Below are 24,932 nucleotides of genomic sequence, written 5' to 3'. Positions count from 1 at the left end.
AGAGAGGGCTCATGTGACAGATAACCTCATTGACCAGAAAATTTCAAATGGTTGATTAAGATTACATTTCTCGAGAAGATCGAAACCGCAATTAGGTTAGGTATGAAGTCTAGGTTTGGTGGGCCTGTGATTTTTCTTAACAACTCTCCCCTTTTGATCAAAATTCATAGCCTAACTGAGAGGTATAATCAAAATTTGAGGTATTAGCTTCACTTTCAGTACAGCTCTACAGCTTGTTGATCCTTGGTGTGGCATGACATTTTTGCTTAATCCCTGTGGCATTCACAGGTCATTGTTCTACGTTCATAAACCTTAAATCGGTCATTCTTTTTGCTTCCATCCTGATGTTCCAGTGTTAGGGAGATTGGTGATTAGCCACCGCGAACATCTGTTTAAAGTTCCTGACAGAATACAGTGTGCCAGTGGAATACCTATGATTATAATAAACAGACTAATTCCCAGTATTTGGAGTGTACTTTGAAGTTATGGTCCCCAAGACCCAAGCCAAACAGAGAAACTCCCTGTTGAGTCATCTTTTTAAGCCAAGTGGCTTGCCTAATGATTTTACTTAACAAAGTTTCAACTTCTCCAGAAATGTCAATCTAGGCACAGCAGGTGGTGTTGGCCACAGAAAAAAATACCTTCTTTTTCAGCAGAAAGATAATGAAGGGCTATCCTATATTCAGGAACAACTTTGGCCAGCGAGTTTAAGGATCTTCGCTGGGCAGCTACTGTCTTAACAACAGAATCTGCAGTGTCTTCAAGAGTTAAGGAGAGGTTTCTGATTATACTCTCATTTGTATCCACTCTTAACCAAGGAATGGATTTATTCACAGGGATTACTGTGTTTACCCATTCAACCCAGGGGTCAGTCAGGTTTTTAGCACATGTAGGAAGAGAATCTCCTGGCCTGAAATAAAGTGTCATCCTAAATGCCTTGCAAAGATGGGTGCTGCTCATGAGATTTCTTAGAGAGTGGAGGCAAATGTGATCTAGGTAATCATAGGTAGGTAAGAATCTATGACAAATCCAGCAATCTGAAAAGTTAGTCCACTTCGCAATGGTCTGAGGGATATAGACAACAGTGGTATCTTTCCAGGCCAATGCCAGAGTAAAGGAAAGAAATAAAAGAAAGGGAGGGTTTCCTGTTTAGATAAAGTAGTGAGTCTTGATCCAGCATCTTGGGCAGAAGCAGTTTACCTGGATGTCAGCTAGTTCTCTTCTTTGTCAATTTGAGGTCTCCAGCATTTGTACAGAATCAGGTGTCAGGTGGAGTCTTCGTTAGCTGTGAGATGTGTACCCAAGACTCAATACATTCTAGTTCCACAACAGTGTCAGTGGTCAGTAGCGCTTGGTAAGGTCCCTTTACAGTAGCACTTGGAAGGCTGCCTTCATTCTTAGTGATCCCAAACAGAAAGGTAGGAGAAAACTGGAATTGTTATTTTGGTGAGTCATTTGAGGAAAATAGAAGAACTTATGATCCAGTTCAGTTTACAGGTATATAACAAAATCTCAAAGACAATTAACAGGACTAGAATCTTATGCCTACAAAGGTGAAAACATAATTTTTCTCTCTACAACTACCCCCATGTTTTACTAAAGATAATCAGATAAAACTAATATATTTATATTAAACTTGGACTGAATATTTATATAAATGCAGCAAGAATGGTAATTGAGCATAAATTCTTTTTAAAGACTGATTTGCCAAAACCTAGTAAGCAAGTTCCTAGGTTTATTTTTTCCAAGCATTTCCTTGAAGCTGTCTGGGCATATCTGAGTCTATGCATATCTTTTTCAAATATGACATTCCAGTCAGAACCTTGGTAATATAACCAACGTTTCTAATTATGCCGTGTTACAAAGAGAATAGATTCTTACTGAACTTATGCAAACAAATATATTGTCATGAAAATAAGAATATTGAGAGTTTCTGAATTCTGGAGGAATCAAGTGGGGATAAAAAAATGTGCCACCTTTGTTCACAAAGGTGTAATTTACCAAATTACTGTAAGTCATAGATAGCTTAAGAGAAAAAGTCTCCTTAAGTTTAGAAAAAACAAAAAATTACAGCATCCTTCTCAGTTCATGTAGTCCCATGTAATTGATAATTGTTCTGTTTGAATCCATTTTTTTCCATGGGTTCTCTTGACTTTGCCTGATAGTTGAAGGTAACAGAAGCAGTGGTAATTTGAAGAAGTTTGCAAGATTTTCGTTAAGGCTTGTATGATTAGCCCAGTGAAATGGGTGCCTTAATCACTGGAGATTGTGGAAGGTATACCTCAAGTGGGAAACACATTTTCTAAGTTTCTTTGCCACAATGAGGACATCAGAATTGTGGAAGGGAAAGGCTTCCACCCATCCAGAAAACATAGATACAATAACAAGAACATACTGATAATTCATACTAAGTGGTAGTTGAATGAATTCCAACTGCAGGTGTTCAAAGAGTCCAGAGGGAGGAGATCTGAGGCCTCTAGGAAGAAAGGTAGTTTTTTTTGTTTTGTTTTGTTTTGTTTTAATGCACTGCGGTAAGTGAAGAGATGCAAAAACTGAAAAATGGGGTTTTGTAAGGGACCAGGAAGAACCATATGGTTGTCTTGGGTTTCCCATAGCTCCAACTGTTCATTTAATGTATGGCCATTGCTTACCCATCTTAATTCATTTGATTCAGAATAAGACTTCTGCACTGTTGCAAGGACATCAAGATGACAAAAGTCTGACAGAAAGGGGATCATTTTTTGCAGAAGCAGAATTAATGCCTTTCCTGCCAAAATCTTTATAGATTCTGTTGCTGCTGCTTTCCCATGAAAGTCAGCCAGGGTGTTTCCCTGATACTCAGGTCCAGTCCTTTTAGGGTGAGCCTCAATTTTGATGACGGCAGTTTCAGAAGGTAAGAGAATAACAGTAAGAAGGTCATTTACATTTTTCCCATTTCTAATTGGGTTCCCAGAGGATGACATACAACATTTTTAAATAATAACTAAAATTACACGTGATAACATTGTACTAGAACATATCATATTTCTAGGAATCTCACACAATTTCTAGAACACATATATTTATACAAAAACAACATAAAGAAGGCTTAGTGTTACTTAGTCTTATCTGGCAATGCTTCCCATGTGATTTAACATGTCATAACCTTAATTAATCTAACAAATAAAATATTTGAAATGTTACAGAAGCCCTCTGGAAAACTTTGACCTCAAAGTTTATTTGTGGTCAAGACTTCATCTAGAATTTGATTTTTGGGAAGAGTATCAAAAATGTCAAAAGCTTTGGATACTTGACTAAATGGGATCACAGATCAATATGAAACAATATTTCTCTGTTCAACAGATAAAAGAAAATTAAGTTGTACTTTTACCTAAGTCCACTATTCATATTAAAGCTTAATTTTTAAAGTCTTTATAATAACAATTAAATTTTAGCCAGCTTAATTACACAAGGTAAAGTTCTCTCTCTCTCTTCAACATTTTGTATACCTTTAGTTTGTTCTTCATACCCAGAAGTTCTAGTTTAGGCAAAGTTGCTCTCATTCCCTTAACAAAAATGCATCTTTATCCCTCATACTTTTCTTAGCCAAAAGCACATTCTAGTTTCTTGCATATGAAGATGTTTCCTTTTTTGTTTTTCAGTAGCTTTAATTACATTAGAATCCTTAACTCTTAGAAACTTTAATTTCTAGTGACAATTTAGGAAGTAAATAATTGTGAACTATTTCTTACACTAGCATTTTTTAGATTGACAAAATTATAAATACTTTTTATAATTTCTAGAAACATGTGCTTTCTCATAGAAGAACTTTTCAGCTCGGCAACAAACATGTTTACTAACAGCCCCAAATTTTATCTTTAGTTTTTTTTCCACTAAGAAGTCAAAAGTAGACGAACCGATGTTCAGTAATGAATGTTGTACTACTCTGTCTTACTTGGAAATAATCTAGGTCTTCAATAAATTTCCATCATTTAACTTGATCTTAACAAAACTTTAAGGTTTCTGGTTACTGAAAAGATTTGAGAAACTTATTTAAAGAGTTCACCTCAAATAACTTTTCATCCTACTTTCATTTATTTAATTTACTTGCTCTTAACAATTATGTTTAGATTAGTTATGAAAATTTTATCATACTGAGTTATTTTTCTTGCTGACACATTTGTAAACACAGATAGAATAAAAATATTATATTTCATGTTGATAACTCTAAATACATGTGTATTTTAATTAAATCAACAAACTTAAACTAGTTTTTATTTACAAAAGAATATCTTAGATCAAGTAAACTTGAAAAACATTTGGGTTAGTTTCTGTTATATTTTTGAAAACTTTGGAATGCCCAGTTCTTACAAACTTGTCTTCAATTAAATAGAGCCCTTTTACAAATTAATCTTGGCATTACCATCTGAAGGTAGAAAAATACCATATTTCTACAACCAATACCGTATTTCTCTATAAATATATATAGATCCACATAAGCAGATGTAAACAGAGACCTTAGAGGATGATTAAGGTTTTTCATTCCCTAAATTTCAAATGACCTTTTTCCTCCTTTTTGTTTTCCTTCTGATAAAAATCACCCGCCCTGAAGTTTGTACTTTAACGAGATTTCCTAGATAGAAGTTAATACTTACAGCTCAAAGACACAAGAACAAGACTTTTGAGATAAATAAGTGAGGTTTGGGATTGGTAAAGTGGATTGGTAGGCTTTGCATGTTTCTGGAGCCACACTCCTGGCCCTATAAAGACTAGAGTTGTAAAACAAGGACAGGTGTTTTCAATAACTCAAATAATTGGGTTGCCTGCCTAAAGGATGTTAGAGGACTGACACACCCATTCACATATGGGCAGCTATTTGCCAGCTTAGTTGGGCTTCAGGCAGAATTGTCTACCTGATCAAGTTAACCTGCTCTACAAAGTAAAGCCAATTAGATTAGGAGCTCCAAAACAAAAAAGAGTTCACATTTTAGAGATATGATGAAAGGCACTCCCACTTTTAAAAGATATTTGCATTTTGGAATGTTGAAATTGATGGATCAAGGTCCTGATTTGATAGGCAAGTATGATTATGAAGAAAATTTTTTTAAAACATGAATTTTGAAATTCTAAATATATTTCTTTTGTTTGTTGTTATTTTGGTTAAGTTCTACTACAATAGTTATTCTTGGTATCTTTTTCATTGTTTTGAAAAACTCATTTTTTTTTAAATTTAACAAAGAGTTTGCTTAAAGATTTATTTTTTTTTATAAAACTCTAATCTATAATTACTATTAACACATGCCTAAAATATGCCAGGCCCTCACTTTCACATATACTTTCTAATTTAATTTTCACAATATCCCATCCAGAGATGTATGTTAAGGAGGAAGAAATTGTTCTCTACCCTTCTATGTTCTTCTGGCAAATCTAAGAATTAAATTGACATGACACAGATTAACAGGAGAAAATCAAACAAAAGTTTAATGATGTTAATGAATAGAACTTGGATCCACTTCCCTGCTGTGCAGCAAAGTCTATTTACTGACACTGAGTTTTGGTGAAGGAAAGCACAGCATTTATTGCAGGTGCCAAAAAGAAAAATAGGAAGCTCATGCTCAAAAGTACCAAACTCCCTAGTGGATTTCAGGGAAGCATTTTTAAAGTGTCTACAAAAAACTAATCAGTTGATCTAAGAAAGAACAGGAAAATTTTATGTGAGCCAAATTTGAGGATTGTAACTCAGTAAGAGCATCACAGTAAGCTCTGAGAACTCTTCCACCAGTTACAAATCAAGACACAGTTATATAAGTTTTTTTGAGATGGAGGACTGTATATCAAATGATGTATTATTGACAGTTTACATAATCCAGATCTAAGCAACATCCTGGTGGGTCATGAGAACTCTTACAAGATCAAGAAGGAATGTTATCTTTAAGGAGTTATCTTGCTGATGCTAGGAGAAAGTTGCTTTTTATGGTTGAGCAGGTATTCCTGCTGATGGGGAAGGTTTTGTTATGCATAATGCAAATACACAATGCACAGTGGGAGGAGAGAGGAGGCCAAAGGGCAGAGAAGAATATTTTTATCTTTAAATTTTTCTTTTTTTCTTTTTTTTAACATCTTTATTGGAGTATAATTGCTTTACAATGGTGTGTTAGTTTCTGCTTTATAACAAAGTGAATCAGTTATACATATACATATGTCCCCATATCTCTTCCCTCTTGCATCTCCCTCCCTCCCACCCTCCCTATCCCACCCCTCTAGGTGGTCACTTGTCTTGCTATAAAATATGGATATGATTTCACAAAAAGCAACATTTGGGGGTGAGGGCAGCAGGATGCATGACTTTCCTCTGATTCGTTGGTGGTGAGGTAATAGGGTGGTGTTTCAGGAACCTTAATCATAAACCTTCTGTTTCCAACCAGTTCTGGGGTCTGTGTGCCTGTGCTCAGTGTGTAGTCACCGTCCTCCACCTGGTGGGGTTGGAGGGGGGGCGGTATCTTAGCTCCTGAAAAACAACTCAAAAATATCCCTCATGTTATTATGTATACCCTTTGAGGAGGAACTAGGACTATGTTTTATTGCTGAACTATTGTCATTACTTTTATTGTTTAACTGCTTTTCCTTTGTTTCTGCATTTCCTCACTTCCAGAATTAGTAACTGTGCCTGCTCTTTGGAGCTCAGAGAAGGCCTAGGAGACTAAAATATTTTTCTATAAACAAGAAGCAGGGGACTTGGAGGAGTTTTTGTACCAAGGAGAGTCCCTCAGGATCCTGCTTGGTTTCAATATCATGTATACATGGGATAGACCAAGAAAAACTGAGTAACTTTCCAAAATGGTTGAAACTCTCATTTTTAATGTCATCTTCAGCTAAAGATAAAAGAGGATGTTGGGGATAGTGATTTGGGTCTTCAAAGGAGAGAAAGGTAATTCACATGGAGATGAAATGTTTGATAAACAAATGTTTGCTGAGCCTTACAGAAACAATTGGCCACAAAGAGGAATTTTAACAAATTTTCCTAGAGTCCTCCCTGTCTACCACATCTAGCTCATATTATGGTTATCTATGGTGATAGCATCCTTCCTGGAACAGCTCCTCTAATCTACGCTCTTTTACATACTTAGGTGGAAGGTGTAAGATTTTTCCTGAGTCTTTTGGGCCTGAAAAATAATCAGCTTAATCTTCATGCCAAAGAGACAAATTTCAGGGTGACAAATTTTGCTCCCCTACATATGATATCTGCAAATGTAATGGAATATCAGCTTGAGACTCAAATAGTTAAGTCTCATACCATAACTACGCAGTGAAGATACCTCAGAGTTGGAATTGAAATCCAGGTCTGACTGCCACAAAAGACCTTATTCCTGATTTAACATCATCTCATTAAGATTCACTCAAAGGCAATTTATCACTATTTTAATTTTAAGACAGCTTAGCTAGCAATGTATTTCAGTTTCCATGTATTCTTTAGCTATATTTTCTCCTCTTCAGGAACAATTTACTAAAGAGAGAGGAAAAATAGATATATATTCTTTTAATCTAACCTATTATAAAGGAAAAGTCCAGTAAATTTGTTTTCTAATTCCAGACCTAGGTTATAGTTTTTCCTATAACTGTTTAATGAAATAATCCCATCTTAGTTTTCATTTTGGATATTCTGTGTTAATAATCTCAGAGACAAACCTGGGGTAAGATTCATAATGTGAGACAGTAAACATTTCCAACATGTCACACAGAGATCTAGGCTTATGACACACATCATAACTATCATTTTACCTCTTATAGGCAGTCTGATTATAATGCTTTAGTTAAAAAAAACACACATTTTGTAACCTTTATCAAGTCCCGTTAAGTATTATTGGAGACTTCTGCTATTATGATTTCAATTTACATGTTTGAAATGCATCTTTTAGGATTTTTTTTCCCTAAGTTTCAAAATTAAGTACATACTTCAATAGTCTCTAACAGTTTAAAAATGTTAAAGATTGTATACAGTAAATGTGCTTTTACTTTTTAATATAGATAGAAGATAATGTTTCTTTAAAATGCATAATATTGATAGTTTTTTTCCAAAGATACCTTTTTAAAACATTTTTCCCCTTAATGAATATAAGAAACCAAAGATTACAGCTCTTTGTATCCCTGTGAAGATAAAAAACAACTTAAGCTCTTAAAGAAATTAAACCCCAAGAAACGCATTTTTTGAACAGTTTATTAAAGATAGAAAAAGCAGAAATAAAGTGGCAAATGCAATCTCCACCTTTATAGCATAAGGGAGTTTTTATTAGCAAGAAGGGTGTGACTGGTTCTAAGTATTTTTAGCTAAAAAGAAATTTCTTCCAGCTCCCAAGAAAAAATGAAAAATACACAATGATACATGTTGAAATGATGAATAAATGAAGTGTAAAGAAGACAAAAAATGGGAACACCTTTTAATGCAAAAGGCATTTTTGGCTTGCAATAAACATGTTAAGGAAGAAGAAAGTTATGGACATTAAGACATCTAATTCTTCTTCCTAACTTACAGCCCTCTGATTTAGCAAACTATGTTTTATTACATGCATTCTTTTATAAAGTTGATAAGATGTTTTCTTCTTCCAGAAACTCTCTTTTCCAGGCAGGCCTAAATTTGAGAGCTTTACCTGAAGATGTATTACTCATCTGTCATTAAAACGCCGTCACCACAATGATGTATAGTTCCAATACATCATCAGATTGCCATCACCCCTGTGATATATTACTTACATTGAAATAGCTGTCAGGAACAGGTGGTGGAAATTCAGCAACTTTTAATATATTCTTTTGAAAAAGATAAACATTTCTTTCCATGAAAAACTTCATGGTGAATGTTGTTTGATTCAAAATAGAATTTTATCTATACATTCTAGAACATGGTGCATTTTTTCTTAATTTTGGATTACCCATAATTAAGAGCTGAAAATGGGTAATACCAAAGCCTCTGAGACTGCATATAAAAAAAAGATTTTTAGACCAATAAGTTTTATTTGGATTAAAAAGCATTTGAGGGCTTCCCTGGTGGTGCAGCGGTTGAGGATCTGCCTGCCGATGCAGGGGACACGGGTTCGAGCCCTAGACTGGGAAGATCCCACATGCTGCAGAGCAACTAGGCCCGTGAACCACAACTACTGAGCCTGCGCGTCTGGAGCCTGTGCTCCACAACAAGAGAGGCCGCGATAGTGAGAGGCCCATGCACTGTGATGAAGAGTGGCCCCTGCTTGCAACAACTAGAGAAAGCCTTTGCACAGAAATGAAGACCCAACCCAGCCATAAATAAATAAATAAATAAATAAATAAATAAATAAATAAATTCAAACAAATAAATAAATAAATAAATAGAATCAAAGGGGAGCTTAACACCAAGTCTTAAAAAAAGAAAAAAAAAAGCATTCGAAAATACATGAATGAGTTATTCTGACTTTGAGTGAACTATGTAGTTAATAATAAATCCATTTCTCAAAATATGTTGCAACTGTTCTTTCTGCTTAGAAATTTTTAAAAGAATCATTAAAATACTTTATAATCTAACTTTTTAAATTCATCTTAATGATATAAATTTTCAAGATATTGTACCTGGGAGTATAAGGGATCTCTTTATCTATAACCTCAAAGGTTATTTGGACCATAAGCAGTTTGATTACAGATTTTTCTTCAGCAGACTTTGTTTCACATTATTTGCAGCTGTTTTCAGGAAACAAAATATTTTTTGTTCTGTTCAATAAACTTTTAATTTCAAGGAAAACATAAACTGGCTCAAGTCAAGAGAGGGTTTCTAGAATTCGAATATCAGTATCCTATGCTAGGGATTCCTAATTCCCCAAGGAGCTACTTCCTTTCTCATGTGCATCTGCTCTATTTCCTTCCTTCACTTGGTAAAAAAGATCAGCTGTTCTCTATTATTCCCATGAGTAATTTCACCTCTGATTTATGTATTTTTAAACTTACAATTCAGGTAGTCATTATTATCCATTTCTCAGAAGTTTCCTGAATCAGAATTCCAGCAGAAGAGACTTGGATTGATTTACTTAGGTTAAGTGTCCAGGCTAATCAAATCAAATCCAGCTGTGCCAAGAGGCATTTATTGTTAAGTAGGCAGTGTGAATGAGAAGTGGTGTCCACTAAAAAAGAAATATCTACTATAAATCCAAAGAGAGATTTTTCTGAATTTTCAGAATATCCAGAATAAACTATCACAGCTCTGAAGACATTTCAAGAAAAGACCTTCCAAAATTATTTTAAGTATTACAGCTTTGTTCAGATGAATAAAAGGCCTCTGAAGGTTTACAATTAGTCATAATAAGGACTCAGCAATTTCTTGGGTACAGTTTTGAAAAATAACATATGTCCCCAAATCTATAGCTTATGCCAGAAGGAAACTTTTGTTCATCCATGCATCCCTAGCATAGTACTTGCCATGGGGTGAGTATTGAATACACATCTAATAAAAAGAGGACTAAATGGTGGAAAAATGTCTCTTTAAAATTTATATCACTCTGTGATAAATTTAGCATTACACTTTAAGTGTAAGAACTGATTTTGACATAGTAACAACCTTTTTGATAATTCACTCAACAGCTGCTTTAATTGAATAAGGCAGTGAGCAGCTGAATTTATTTAACGTTAACCATATAAAATGTCTCACTCAAAAGTACAAACACACACACACATGCTATTTATGGCAAACAATAGTACGATGAGATCTCACTCTTGGGATTAGTAAAAAGAAACTCAATTTTATCACTCAAATGTAAGCAACATTTCTCCCAGAGAAAGCTTTAACCTTGAACTATGTCCCATTGATTTATGACAACCAGTTTTACCTAAGATAATTTTGTAGGAGTTTAAGAAAGGTAAATTCAATATTGAATAATGTATATTTTAACCTCAACAGCAAAGCTAACTATGGCATATTTAGGAAAACTAAAGTCAATAGAAGGAGATTGATTCAAGATTGTGTAGTACAAGGAAGTGCGCTCACTCCCTCTTGTGAGAACACCAGAATCACAACTAACTTCTCAACAGTCATTGACAGGAAGACACTGGAACAAAAAAGATACCCCACATCCAAAGACAAAGGAGAAGCTGCAGTGAGATGGTAGGAAAGGCACAATCACAAAATCAAATCCCAGAACCCTGGGTGGGTGACTCACAAACTGGAGAACAATTATACCACAGAAGTCCACCCACCGAGTGAAGGTTCTGAGCCCCACATCAGGCTTCCCAACCTGGGGGTCCAGCAACAGGAGGAGGAAATCCCAGAGAATCAGACTTTTGAAGGCTAGTGGAATTTGATTGCAGGACTTTGACATGACTAGGGGAAACAGAGACTCCAATATTGGAGGGCACACACAAAGTAGTGTGCTCATCAGGACCAAGGGGAAGAGCACTGACTCCATAGGAGACTGAACCAGACCTACCTGCTAGTGTTGGAGGGTCTCCAGCAGAGGCGGGGGTGGCTGTGGCTCACCGTGGGGACAAGGACACTGGCAGCAGAAATTTTGGAGAGTACCCCTTGGCGGGAGCATTCCCAGACTCTGCCATTGGCCCCACCAAAGGGCCTGTAGCCTCCAGTACTGGGTTGCCTCAGGCCAAACGACCAACAGGGAGGGAACTCAGCCCTATCCATCAGCAGACAAGCAGATTAAAGTTTCACTGAGCTCTGCCTACCACAGCAACACTCCACTCTATCCACCACCAGTCCCTCCTGTCAGGAATCTTGCACAAACCTCTTACATAGCCTCATCCACCAGAGGGCAGAGAGCAGAAGCAAGAAGACTACAATCCTGCAGCCTGTGGAAAAAAAAAAACATTCACAGAAAGACAGACAAAATGAAAAGGCATAGGACTATATTGCCAGATGAAGGAACAAGATAAACCCCCAGAAAAAAAATTAAATGAAGTGGAGATAGGCAACTTTTCAGAAAAAGAATTACAAATAATGATAGTGAAGATGATCCAGGACCTCAGAAAAAGAATGGAGGCAAAGATCGAGAAGATGCAAGAAATGTTTAACGAAGACCTAGAACAATTAAAGAACAAACACAAAAAATGAACAATACAATAAATAAAATGAAAAATACACTAAAAGGAATCAATAGCAGAATAATGGAGGCAGAAGAACGGGTAAGTGACCTGAAAGACAGAAAGGTAGCATTCACTGCTGCAGAACAGAATAAAGAAAAAAGAATGAAAAGAACTGAAGACAGCCTAAGAGACCTCTGGGACAACATTAAACACACCACCAATTGCATTATAGGGGTCACAGAGGGAGAAGAGAGAGAGAAAGGACACAAGAAAATATTTGAAGAGATTATAGTTGAAACTTCCCTAACATGGGAAAAGAAATAGCCACCCAAGTCCAGGAAGCGCAAAGAGGCCTAGGCAGGATAAACTCAAGGAGAAAGAAGTCAAGACACATAGTAATCAAACTGACAAAGATTAAACACAAAGAAAAATTATTAAAAGCAACAAGGGAAAAACAACAAATAACATAAAAGGGAACTCCCATAAGGTTAAGAGCTGATTTCTCAACAGACACTCTACAAGCCAGAAGGGAGCGGCATGATACATAAAGTGATGAAAGGGAAGACTCTACAACCAAGATTACTATAGCCAGCAAGGATCTCATTCAGATTTGACAGAGAAATCAAAAGTTTTACAGACAAGGAAAAGCAAAGAGAATTCAACACCACCAAACCAGCTTTACAACAAATGCTAAAGGAACTTCTCTAAGTGGGAAACACAAGAGAAGAAAAGAACCTACAAAAACAAACCCAAAACCATTAAGAAAATTGTAATAAGAACCTACATATTGATAATTTCCATAAATGTGAATGGATTAAATGGTCCAAACAAAAGACACAGGCTTGCTAAATGGATACAAAGACAACACCTGTATATATGCTGTATACAAGAGACCAACTTCAGACCTAGGGACACATACAGACTGAAAGTGAGGGGATGGAAAAAGATATTCCAAGCAAATGGAAATCAAAATAAAGCTGGAGTAGCAATACTCATATCAGATAACATTGACATTAAAATAAAGAATGTTACAAGAGACAAGGAAGGGCACTACATAATGACAAATGATCAATCCCAGAAGAAAATGTAACAATTATAAATATATATGCAACCAATATAGGAGCACCTCAATACATAAGGCAAAAGCTAACAGCTATATAAGAGGAAATCGACAGTAACACAATAATAATAGGGGATTTTAACACCTCGCTTACACCCATGGACAGATCATCCAAACAGAAAATTAATAAGGACAGCTTTAAATGACACAATAGACCAGATAGATCTAATTGGTATTTATAGGACATTCCATCTGAAAACAGAAGATTACACTTTGTTCTCAAGTGCACATGGAACATTCTCCAGGATAGATCACATCTTGGGTAACAAATCAAGCCTTGGTAAGTTTAAGAAAATTGAAATCATATCAAGCATCTTTTCCGACCACAACACTATGAGATTAGAAATCAATTACAAGAAAAAAACGTAAAAAACACAAACACATGGAGGCTAAACGCTATGTTACTAAATAATCAAGAGATCACTGAAGAAATCAAAGAGGAAATCAAAACACACCTAGAGACAGATGAGAACAAAAACATGATCTGAAACCTATGGGATGGAGCAAAAGCAGTTCTAAGAGGGAATTTTATAGCAATACAATCTTATCTCAAGAAACAAGAAAAATCTCAATCTAACCTTACATCTAAAGGAACTAGAGAAAGAAGAACAAAGAAAACCCGAAGTTAGTAGAAGGAATGAAATCATAAAGATCAGAGCAGAAATAAATGAAATAGAATCATAGAAAACAATAGCAAGGATCAATAAATCTAAAAGCTTGTTCTTTGAGAAGATAAACAAAATTGATAAACCTTTAGCCAGACTCCTCAAGAAAAAGAGGGAGAGGACTCAAATCAATAAAATTAGAATGAAAAATGAGAAGTTACAATGGACACTGAAAAAATACAAAGCATCCTAAGAGACTACTACAAGCAACTCTGTGCCAATAAAATGGACAACCTGGAAGAAATGGGCAGATTCTTAGAAAGGTATAACCATCCAAAACTGAACTAGGAAGAAATAGAAAATAGGAACAAATCACAAGCACTGAGATTGAAACGGTGTTTAAAAATCTTCTAACAAACAAAAGTCCAGGACCAGATGGCATCACAGGTGAATTCTATCAAACAATTAGAGAAGAGCTAACACCCATCCTTCTCGAACTCTTATTGTAGATGAAGGAACACTCCCAAACACATTCTATGAGGCCACCATCACCCTTATACCAAAACCAGACCAAGATACTACAAAAAAAGAAAATCACAGACCAATATCACTGATAAATATAGATGTAAAAATCCTCACAAAATACTAGCAAACAGAATCCAGCAACACATTAAAAGGATCATACACCATTATCAAGTGGGATTTATCCCAGGGATGCAGGGATTCTTCAGAATATGCAAATCAATCAATGTGATACACTTTATTAACAAATTGAAGAATAAAAACCATAGGATCATCTCAGAAGATGCAGAAAAAGCTTTTGACGAAATTCAATACCCATTTATGATAAATACTCTCCAGAAAGTGTGCATAGAGGGAACCTACCTCAACATAATAAAGGCCATATAGGACAAACCCACAGCAAACATCATTCTCAGTGGTGAAACCTGAAAGCATTCGCTCTAAGATCAGGAACAAGACAAGGATGTCTACTCTCGCCACTGTTATTCAACATAGTTTTGGAAGTTTTTGCCATGGCAATCAGAGAAGAAAAAGAAATAAACGGAATACAAATTGGAAAAGAACAAGTAAAACTGTCACTGTTTGCAGATGACATGATACTATACACAGATAATCCTAAAGATGCCACCATAAACCTACTAGAGTTCGTCAATGAAATTGGTAAAGTAGCATGATACCAAATTAATGCACGGAAATATCTTGCATTCCTATACACTAACAATAAAATATCAGAAAGAGAAATTAAGGACACAATCCCATTCACCATTGCAACAAAAAGAATAAAATATCTAGGAATAAACCTACATAAGGAGGTAAAAACCTGTACTCAGAAAACTCTAAGACACTGATGAAAGAAATTAAGATGATACAAACAGATAGATATACCATGTTCTTGGATTGGAAGAATCAATATTGTGGAAATGACTGTAATACCCAAAGCAATCTACAGATTCAATGCAATCCCTGTAAAATTACCAATGGCATTTTTTACAGAACTAGAAAAAAAAAATCTTAAAATTTGTATGGAGAACAAAAGACCCCAAATAGCCAAAGCAATTTGGAGGGGAAAAAACCAGAGCTGGAGGAATCAGACTCCCTGACTTCAGACTATTCTACAAAGCTACAGTAATCAAGACAATATGGTACTGGCACAAAAATAGAAATATAGATCAGTGGAACAGAATAGAAAGCCCAGCAATAAACCCATATGTCTATGGTCAACTAATATATGACAAAGGAGGCAAGGATATACAATGGAGAAAAGACAGTCTCTTTAATAAATGGTGCTGGGAAAACTGGACAGCTACATGTAAAAGAATGAAATTAGCACACTCCCTAACACCATATACAAAAAATAAACTCAAAATTGATTAAAGACCTAAATGTAAGACCGGACAATATAAAACTCTTAGAGGAAAACATAGGAAGAACACACTTTGACATAAATTGCAGCAAGATTTTTTTTGACCCACCTCCCAGAGTAATGGAAATAAAAACAAAAATAAACAAATGGTACCTAATGAAACTTAAAGGCTTTTGCACAGCAAAGGAAACTATAAACAAGACAAAAAGACAACCCTCAGAATGGGAGAGAATATTTGCAAAAGAATCATTGGAAAAAGGATTGATCTCCAAAATATATAAATAGCCCATGCAGCTTAAGATTAAAAAAAAAATCCAAAAATGGGCAGAAGACCTAAGTAGACACCTCTCCAAAGAAGACATACAGACGGTCAAGAAGCACATGAAAAGCTCCTCAACATCACTAATTATTAAGGAAATGTTAATCAAAACTACAATGAAGTATTACATCACATCGGTTAGAAAGGGCATCATCAGAAAATCTACAAACAACAAATGCTGGAGAGTGTGTGGAGAAAAGTGAACCCTCTTGCACTGTTGGTGGGAATGTAAATTGATACAGCCACTGTGGAGAACAGTATGGAGGTTCCTTAAAAATCTAAAAATAGAATTACCATATGACCCAGCAATCCCACTACTGGGCATATACACAAGAGAAAACCACAATTCAAAAAGACACATGCACCCCAATGTTCATTGAAGCACTATTTACAATAGCCAGGTCATGGAAGTAACCTTAATGCCCGTCAAGAGATGAATGGATAAAGAAGATGTGGTACATATATACAATAGAATATTTATTACTCAGACAAAAAAGGAATGAAATTGGGTCATTTGTAGAGAAGTGGATGGACTTAGAGACTGTCATACAGAGTGAAGTAAGTCAGAAAGAGCAAAACAAATATCATATATTAATGCATATATGTGAAATCTAGAAAAATGGTACAGGTAAACCTGTTTGCAAGGCAGAAATAAGACACAGATGTAGAGAACTAATGTATGGACACCAAGGAGGGAAAGCAGGGGTGGGGTCGTGGTGGTGGGATGAAATGGGAGATTGGAATTGACATATATACACCAATATGTATAAAATTGTTAACTAATAAGAACCCGCCATATAAAAATAAAATAAAATTCAAATATAAATAAAGTCAATGGAGGATTTATACTAAGGAGAAGTTACAAACTATTAGTAAGAGTTGAAGTACAATTATATTTATTGTACTTGACCACTAGAAATCATATGAAAGGATATAGTTAAGGAATGGTTTGGGACACAGATACTGAAAATCTTATATGGAGTTAAAGCTAGGCCTTGTTACTTTGATGCATATTTTTATTCCTTCTTTTTATAACTGGACAAATATAAAAATGCTAAAAAGTAATTTGAACATGCTTTTACTTCTGTTCTTTTTTACACATTTCTTAGTGAATATGGGCATAACAAAAAGTATCTTTAAACTCATTTCACATCTGATTTACAAACATCAAAATACTGGTGTTACTATAAATTTGTAAAATGATGCAATAAGTAAGTTATAATGATATTTCTACATTTATCAATCAGAAATAGTTAAAAGTACACAATTAAAGAGAGGTTTTGATAAGCCATTCTATTTAGATTTTTAAGAAGTTGTATTACATATATTTAAGTCATTTCAGAATAGATTAGGTTGCTTGGATACAGGAACAGCTATGTGGATTAGAATAAAGTTCACCAACTGGACCAAAGTACTAAATTTAGGGTTAGCTTTTAGTTTACCTTTTTTGAACATTTTAATAAATATTTTCAGACCAGCAGCAGTAGCATCAGATGGGACCTTCTTAGACATGCAAATTCTTGGGCCCCTACTGATTTTGAAACTCTGGAGTCAGGTACAGTAATCTTATAAGTAGCTTTTCACAGGATTCTGATTTTAGAGTTTTGGTATCACAGGTTTACAGAATGCAGATTCAGTGAGGACTTAGGCTTGTTGAATGAAACATGGAGGAAAAAATGCAGGTCTTACACTTAGTAATAAAAACAGCAGCAACAATAAAAAAAATTGTGTATCTGTAGAATTATGCCAAAGAGACTTAGAAGCAAATATGGAAAACAATGCTCAGACAATACTAAGAAGCTTTAGATAATTGTTTGTATAACAATTGTAATGAAGGCTTATGATGAAGGACCTAGGGCTTTTCCATTTGAGTGGGGTGATAGAGAAAGTGCCAAACTCAGAGCAGAATTCTCTCCTAATAAGGCTGGGAATTTTTTTCTTATATTACTGAAATATATTAGAAAAGTTAATCTTCTCACTGACCAGACAATAAATATGCTACAGATGAACATAAAGCTGTTGAAAAAAATATCTATAACTGATGTTTTAATGGCTTATATTTATAGTATATGTGACTCCTAAATTTACCTGTGAATTGATAATGTTCAAGTGACCATGTGTAGCAATGAGATATTTATTCTTGCTTCAAAATAAATGCTAATATCAACAGATATTCTAATGGCTGGGAAAAAAATTTGATAGTCTTATTTCTGATTCATAAATATAGAACAGAAAGCTAATTTCTTCTACATGGAAAAATCATTTCTCTCTATATTTTTAATTTTAATGAACCATATATCAATGGAAGTTAGTTTATATTTATGCTGCCTATAATACATACTAAAATGATTGCATTTCCCCAATTCTTTTGGATTCAAGTGTTTATTCATTTCCATTATTCAGTAAATACAGTAATGTGTTTCAGATACTAATTTGAGAAGCAGTGCATTTTAGTTGTAAAGCAGGACATATGTAGCTCATAAAATATTCTGATATACTTCTGATGAGTTATGTGTGGCAAACAACAATCATGTTAATATATTTCTTTCTAAAGATAATATTTTGTCCATGGCATTGTACTCATTTGTACAATGCATATGCATACATTTTTTTTTTACCTGTTTAAGAGGTTGAAGAATAAATATCTCAGAAAGCAGGTGCTAATTATATTAATTGACCATCTCTTAGAGAACATTAACACAAATGGTAAATCTTTTCTCATGGACCAACATTTTTCTTGTGTTCAGTATTTAAAAAATAGTCCTGTGAGCATGTGTATTTAACTAGGACTTTGATTAACTTTCGAGTATACCCATATGCTGAAAGTAATACATTATAGTACTGTGAATCTACATTTTATTGGCAATTCTCCTCAACATTACAATTTCTGTTTATGTTGTGTGAATATTCTAGAGAAAACTCAAATCACCTGAAACATCTCAGATAGTGTAAAATCCATTTTCATCATGGTGTTTTAGATTTCTTTCTTTAGACAATGTGATCTGCATGGCTTTAGAGATTGGAATGCCATTTGGCAAAGTTCTGGTTTCCTTCATGCAGATACACTTTCTTAGGTATTTTATTGTGTTATTTGCGTTCATGAAGACTGCTTGGAAGAAAGAGGGCTCTGATCATCTCAGTTAGTGCCAGATTATTAAAAGTCTCATGGAAATGAGGAAGAACAGGAAGCTTGACGCTGTAGGGTTCTAACTCAAGGAGACTATATCCCCAGTTGACATACAACACTCCTTTCATGTTTAACTTGTCTCCCCCAAGTAGATATACTCTGTTCTTTATTCTACCTCTGCCTTCATGGAGTTTAATAACACTGTGTTTGCTTACACTGCTTATGTATGTTCACATGCAGTCTTTTTGAATTGAGTAATTTCATCTGCTCCTAACATGGTTACTACTTGCTCATGACTGTTTTGCCTCGTGATTGCTGCTTCTACTGCTTGTTGTTTTCTGTTGGTATCTCTTTGTGTGTTTGTGCAGTTTTGTGCATTCTGATCTCTATGATACTCTTTGTATGTCACATACTCAGACTCCTGGAGAGAGACTGATTGTCAATGCTTTAAAATCCAGTGTGGAGCTGATATTTATTGAGCCTCATGCCAGTGTATCTCAAGCTATGGTCATAAGAAATGAGATAAGGGTGTATTGGAGCACTTAAAGATTACCTGTGAACTACATGTTTTATCTAAGTTACAGTTTACAAGCTGCAATGTAGACTTTTAATAAATAATAATAAAGCAAACATACTACATACAAAGTAAAATGTAGGGAATAAACAAATATTAAGGAGGAGATGGTCTTGATTAAATACCAGCATTTTCCTGACCATTACTCTGTCATGCTCCCAGAGTTAATGTCTCATTCACAAAGCAAAGTCTCTATTATGTTCAGAAAAAGACTTTAACATTAAATGAATACATCAGGGAAGTTGGTATTATAGGCACTCTCCCTTGTTTTAGTCATATTCAAACACATAAACATGCACAAACACAGCACTCAGGATAATGTTTTTAACTTGAGTATTTATTTTTTAAATCCAATAAAAGTGACAGTCACATAAAGGATTGAGTGAAATAGAGCCTAAAAAGTTTTCATTTTCACTGGGGCAGGGTGGAATTAAAAAAGGTTTTGGTGTTTGTGAGATATTCTGGATGATTTTAGGATTTTAATGAATCATGATTCCACACTGCTTCAACCCCTCCTACATCAAATCATGATTAGTGTGTGTCAAGATACATTTATTTCTATGTCTGCCAAGAGCATCTAACTGTAAAAACTGTCATGGAGCATGACAGCATGTGTTTTGGATTTGAAATGAGCTGAATTTGAAACCTTACACTAATAGGCTGTTCAGTCTTTTCTCTCAAGTAAACCCAGTTGGTTGTTGGTTGCCAGATTTTATCAGATATTATTCCTAGCATGCTATTCATTGTCACTTACGAATGAGGCTTAAAACATGCTTGTAGCCTTTCCTCTACCTATTCTACATGAGCTTTCAGTGCCTCAACGTCTCCAACCAGTACTTCAGAATTCACTTGAGATTAATAATGCCTGCCATGTCTACCTTCAAGGATTGTTGAAAGAAACAAATGAGCCTCAAGGGAGAAGAGTGAGGGCCTCCAGGAAACATAGTAGCAATTCAAACACTCAGACCAAAAGCTTGGAAGAGGATCAGCCAGGCAGAACCTAGAAAGACAGAAAAGCAGTAATAAAAAGAACAGGCAAAAAAGAATTGAAGAGTTTGAATATGATATGCCCTGAATTTTTTTCTCCCTTAATATTAGTCAGAATTATAAAGAGTATATCTCTTGGATATAAATGAAAACACGGAGGTAGGACAAAATTAGAAAAAAGTTAAGAAGGCATTCAAGATAGAAAAGGAGAGAGGAGCAGCTGTGAGAAAATTATGTGCTTAATTATTTTAAATGACCCTTAAAGAATATAGGTATATAGTCATTCAAATATCAGACAGTAAATGATATGCTGTGGAGTTTAGGAGCATAGAGAGAAAATTGATAGAATGAATCATGAGAAAAGAAGAATCTCTGGAATGCTTTCATCTGTATTTAGGTCAAACAATGTATGTACAAAAATGAAAAAGTAACATTTAATTTAAAACATATATTGTTATATGTTTATAATTTTCATGTAAAAACCTGTCAGATTTGGGACTTAGGACAAGTATTATAACTGTGACTGATACATGGAATTTGATAAAGGATGATAGTTAAGCTTTGGAAAGATTTGCAAAATTCAGATATTACTTTATTTAGTCCTTATTAAGCATTGCAAATGGATATGAATAAAACATAATTCTTGCCATGTTAGAAAAATAAATAAAATATAGTCAATTATTTTGTCAATGTTATAACTAATTCAGTTAAAGTATGTATAAAGTGATATGCTATAAAAGAAAAAATTGATAGGCGATAAACATTTCTGAGTCTAAATGTAATTTAATGTTAGTATGTCAGTCCACAGTGGAAAGTAAATATAGAATGTGGGTAATACTGGTGAGAATACAAATAAAATTTTTCTTTAAAAATGGATGAATCAGATAGTTAACTACAATTAATATTAGGTTAGAGTAGACATATTCTGGATTTTCTGCATGGTAGCCATTCTTATTCTAATTACTGGCTTATTTTATGTCTAATCATTAAGTTCATTCTGGAGTTGTATTGTTTTATGTCTCTCAACTCCCATGACCACACTTGATTGGAAGGGGTATTTTAGCAGTTATAATATGGATTAGTGAGTTTTTGTCTAAGATTTTAGATACTGGGTCTAAAGAAACCTGCAGTTAATCTCATTTATATAGTTAATGAAGTTTTTTTTAAAAGTTGGAAGTTTTGAATGGCTAAGTATTATGCCATGAGGAAAATTCTGGTCGTAACTGAGAGAACAAAAAGAAGTTGACAGACAGAAGGTAGAAAGTTAGAGATTCTACTTTTCATTAGCATCTCCCATTTCAGCTGTGTTAAATGAATTCCTACATCTCTGTTATTTCTATGGTTTATTTGATCCTCAAGATAACATTATATCTCAAGATTTTGGGGTAATTTCTGTTTTTTTTTTGTTGTTGTTGTTTTTATTTTACTTCAGTATATAGATATTTTCTGTTTGTCTTCTTAGCATTCATCCCTATACCAACATTTGAGCATCTATTTGATTTGTGGGAAACTGGACTTCACTCACTGGACCTGGATAGATCATATGACCCATGCATACTAAGCCAAGCAATGCATTTCATATTACTGCCAACGGTAATTGGAATAGGGATAAACTTTTAAAGCTGAGCCATTACCTTTAGTGTTAATCATCTTTCCTGGGGGGAACAATCCATGAGACACCGCAATACTGGGGAAAGCTTTACTTTTCCATTTGGATAAGGATAAAGAAGCATGTATCCCTTTTAGGTATTAGGAGCTTGCTTGTGTCTGTGAGAGGGTTCAGGCTAAAGAAGCAGCTGATACAGTGGGAGGAAGAAGAGAAAGAGAAGAGGATCATTGATAGCATTGTTAAGTTGATAGATCAAGATTACCATTATCCTGACTTGTGTTTTCAAATTACGGGTCATTAAATTACCTTTATTTTTTAATCCAGTTTGTATGAGGCTTTCTGTATCCTGCAGTAAAAGAAATTATGGTAATATATTTCATCCTTGTTGGATTATACTTCCTTGCAGCAAAATCAACCAAATTTCTAGGCATTTCATAAGTATTCTACATAAATGGGTTTTGGTGTCACTTAGATCTAGCACTCTGGTCAGGGAGAATTTACAATGCAAGACATAATGACAAGGAAACTGGTGTTCAAGGTAAGACCTATTTAAAAGACTAGTATTGTGGCACATGCTTGACTCCATACTGGGTCTCACATACCTTGTTGTTTCCTTCTTGGTGTGGAATTGTCAGTTGCAGAGCTTAAGCATTATAAATTGTGGTCAATATAAGATGATACCCCTCTAAAATTCACCAGGTTTCTTAAGAAGGCTGACATTAAAATAGAGATTCCTAGACTTCCTTATTTGGAAAAAACAAAAACTTAATAAAGTAATCATAAAAAATAAAAATTAATATATGCAATATCTTTGGAAATATAGAAAGAAATGTGCAAACATACAAAAAGAACAAGAACATAGGAAGTCCTATAGACTTTTATGGGAAGAAACTCTTCAAGAATTGGGAAGCCAAAAAAAAAAAAAAAAGGAAAAGAATAAGAAAAAATAAAAACAGTGGCATACCAGATTGTCCAGAGAATCAGAACTAGTAAAACAGTTAATGAAGTAGATCAAGTGACTGTGGGAATGGCAAGTTTGAAATTTGTAGGGTAGGGTGGCAGACTGAAAACTCAGGCAGGACTTGATGCTAAAGTCTTTAGATGGAATTCTTCTTTGTGGAGAAACCTCAGTTTTGTTCTTAAGGTCTTGGACTGTTTGGATGAGGATGACCCACGTTGTCCAGGATAATCTCCTTTAATTCAAGACAACTGATTGTAGATATTAACTATTCTAATGTGTGTTTTCCAACACCACAAAGCAATTTTCCAAATTCAGTGGACATTGACAAGGTATTCTATAAATTTAACTCAATTCTGACACTCTCTACCTTGAGATAGTGTTAGATCCCACAGGTTAAGGGCTCAGTCCTACAAGACTTTCCGTACTTCAAATACTAATCACAAGTCCAAGTTGTTACCTGTGCTTCTGGCCAGCTGGCCCAAGGCCCACCAATTTGGGTTCAATTAATTTGCTAAAGCTTGGGAAACCAGTTTACTTACTAGATTACTGATTTATTACACAGGATATTATAGGATACCAATAACTAGCCAGATGAAAAGATACACAGGGTGAAGTCTGGAAGGGTCTTAAGCATAGAACCTTCTGACCCTGTGGAGTTTGGAGTATACCACCTTCCCAGGATATGGATGAGTTCTGATACACCAGCCTGAATGCTATCTAAACCTCTTAGTTTTAGGATTTTTATGGAAGCTTTATTATATAGGTCCGATTGATTAAGTCATTGGCTGATGGTGATGGAACTCAGTCTCTAACGATCTAGATGGAGCTGAAAGTTCCAACCCTCTAGTCACATGGAAGCTACTGGCCTCCATCCTTAGGTTACCTAAGAGCTTTCCAAAAGTCAACTCATTAACATAAACTCAAGTGTGGCTGAAAAGGACTTACCATGACTAACAAGACACCCATTTCACTTTCACATGGCTCTGGAGTGATTTCAGAAACTAAGGACAAAAGATCAAATCTTAAAAGATGCTCCCATTGTTCTTATGGCTTAGGGAATTCCAAGAGTTTGGGGACCTGTGAGCCAGGAACTATGGACAAGAACAAAATACATATTTATTATAAATCACATCATAACCACATCTACAAAATACCTCCATAGCAGCATCTAGATTAGTGTTTGATTAAATAACTGGGTACTGTAGTCTAGCTAAATTAATACATAAAATTAATCATAAAATTCATCATCACACTTGGTAAAAAAGAAGCAGATTATATACAGTTGAAGAGTTAATTCATGATTTTAAAGTAAATATCTGAAAATTTACAGAATTAATAAATATATGATTTTTTTTCAAATTGAATTTATCCACATGGTACTAGTAGGATAGAGAGCAAAGCAAACAATCAATAGCAGAACACAACAGTGACAAGAAGAACAAATTCTCGGATCCATCTCTGAATCCAGTGAAGAGCCATTGCATGTTTCGAGAAGTGGAGTAAAAGATTTCATACATGTTTTAATAGGACCACCTTGTACTATGTTTTGGACAAACTGTAGAGGATCACTGAACTGGTGGTAGGTAGAGTAGTGGTGGAGGAAGCGAGAGAAGTGGGTAGATTCTTGGTGTACTTTGAAGGTAGCAAGATTTTCCGATGCATTGACTGTTGTTTATAAGGAAATGAAGAGAATCAAGAATGAATACATTTATTGACTGGGA

The sequence above is a fragment of the Mesoplodon mirus genome, assembly GCF_964341445.2.
Source record: "Mesoplodon mirus genome assembly, chromosome: 5".
Lineage (NCBI taxonomy): Eukaryota > Metazoa > Chordata > Mammalia > Artiodactyla > Ziphiidae > Mesoplodon > Mesoplodon mirus.
Note: the sequence above shows the minus strand (reverse complement) of the source record.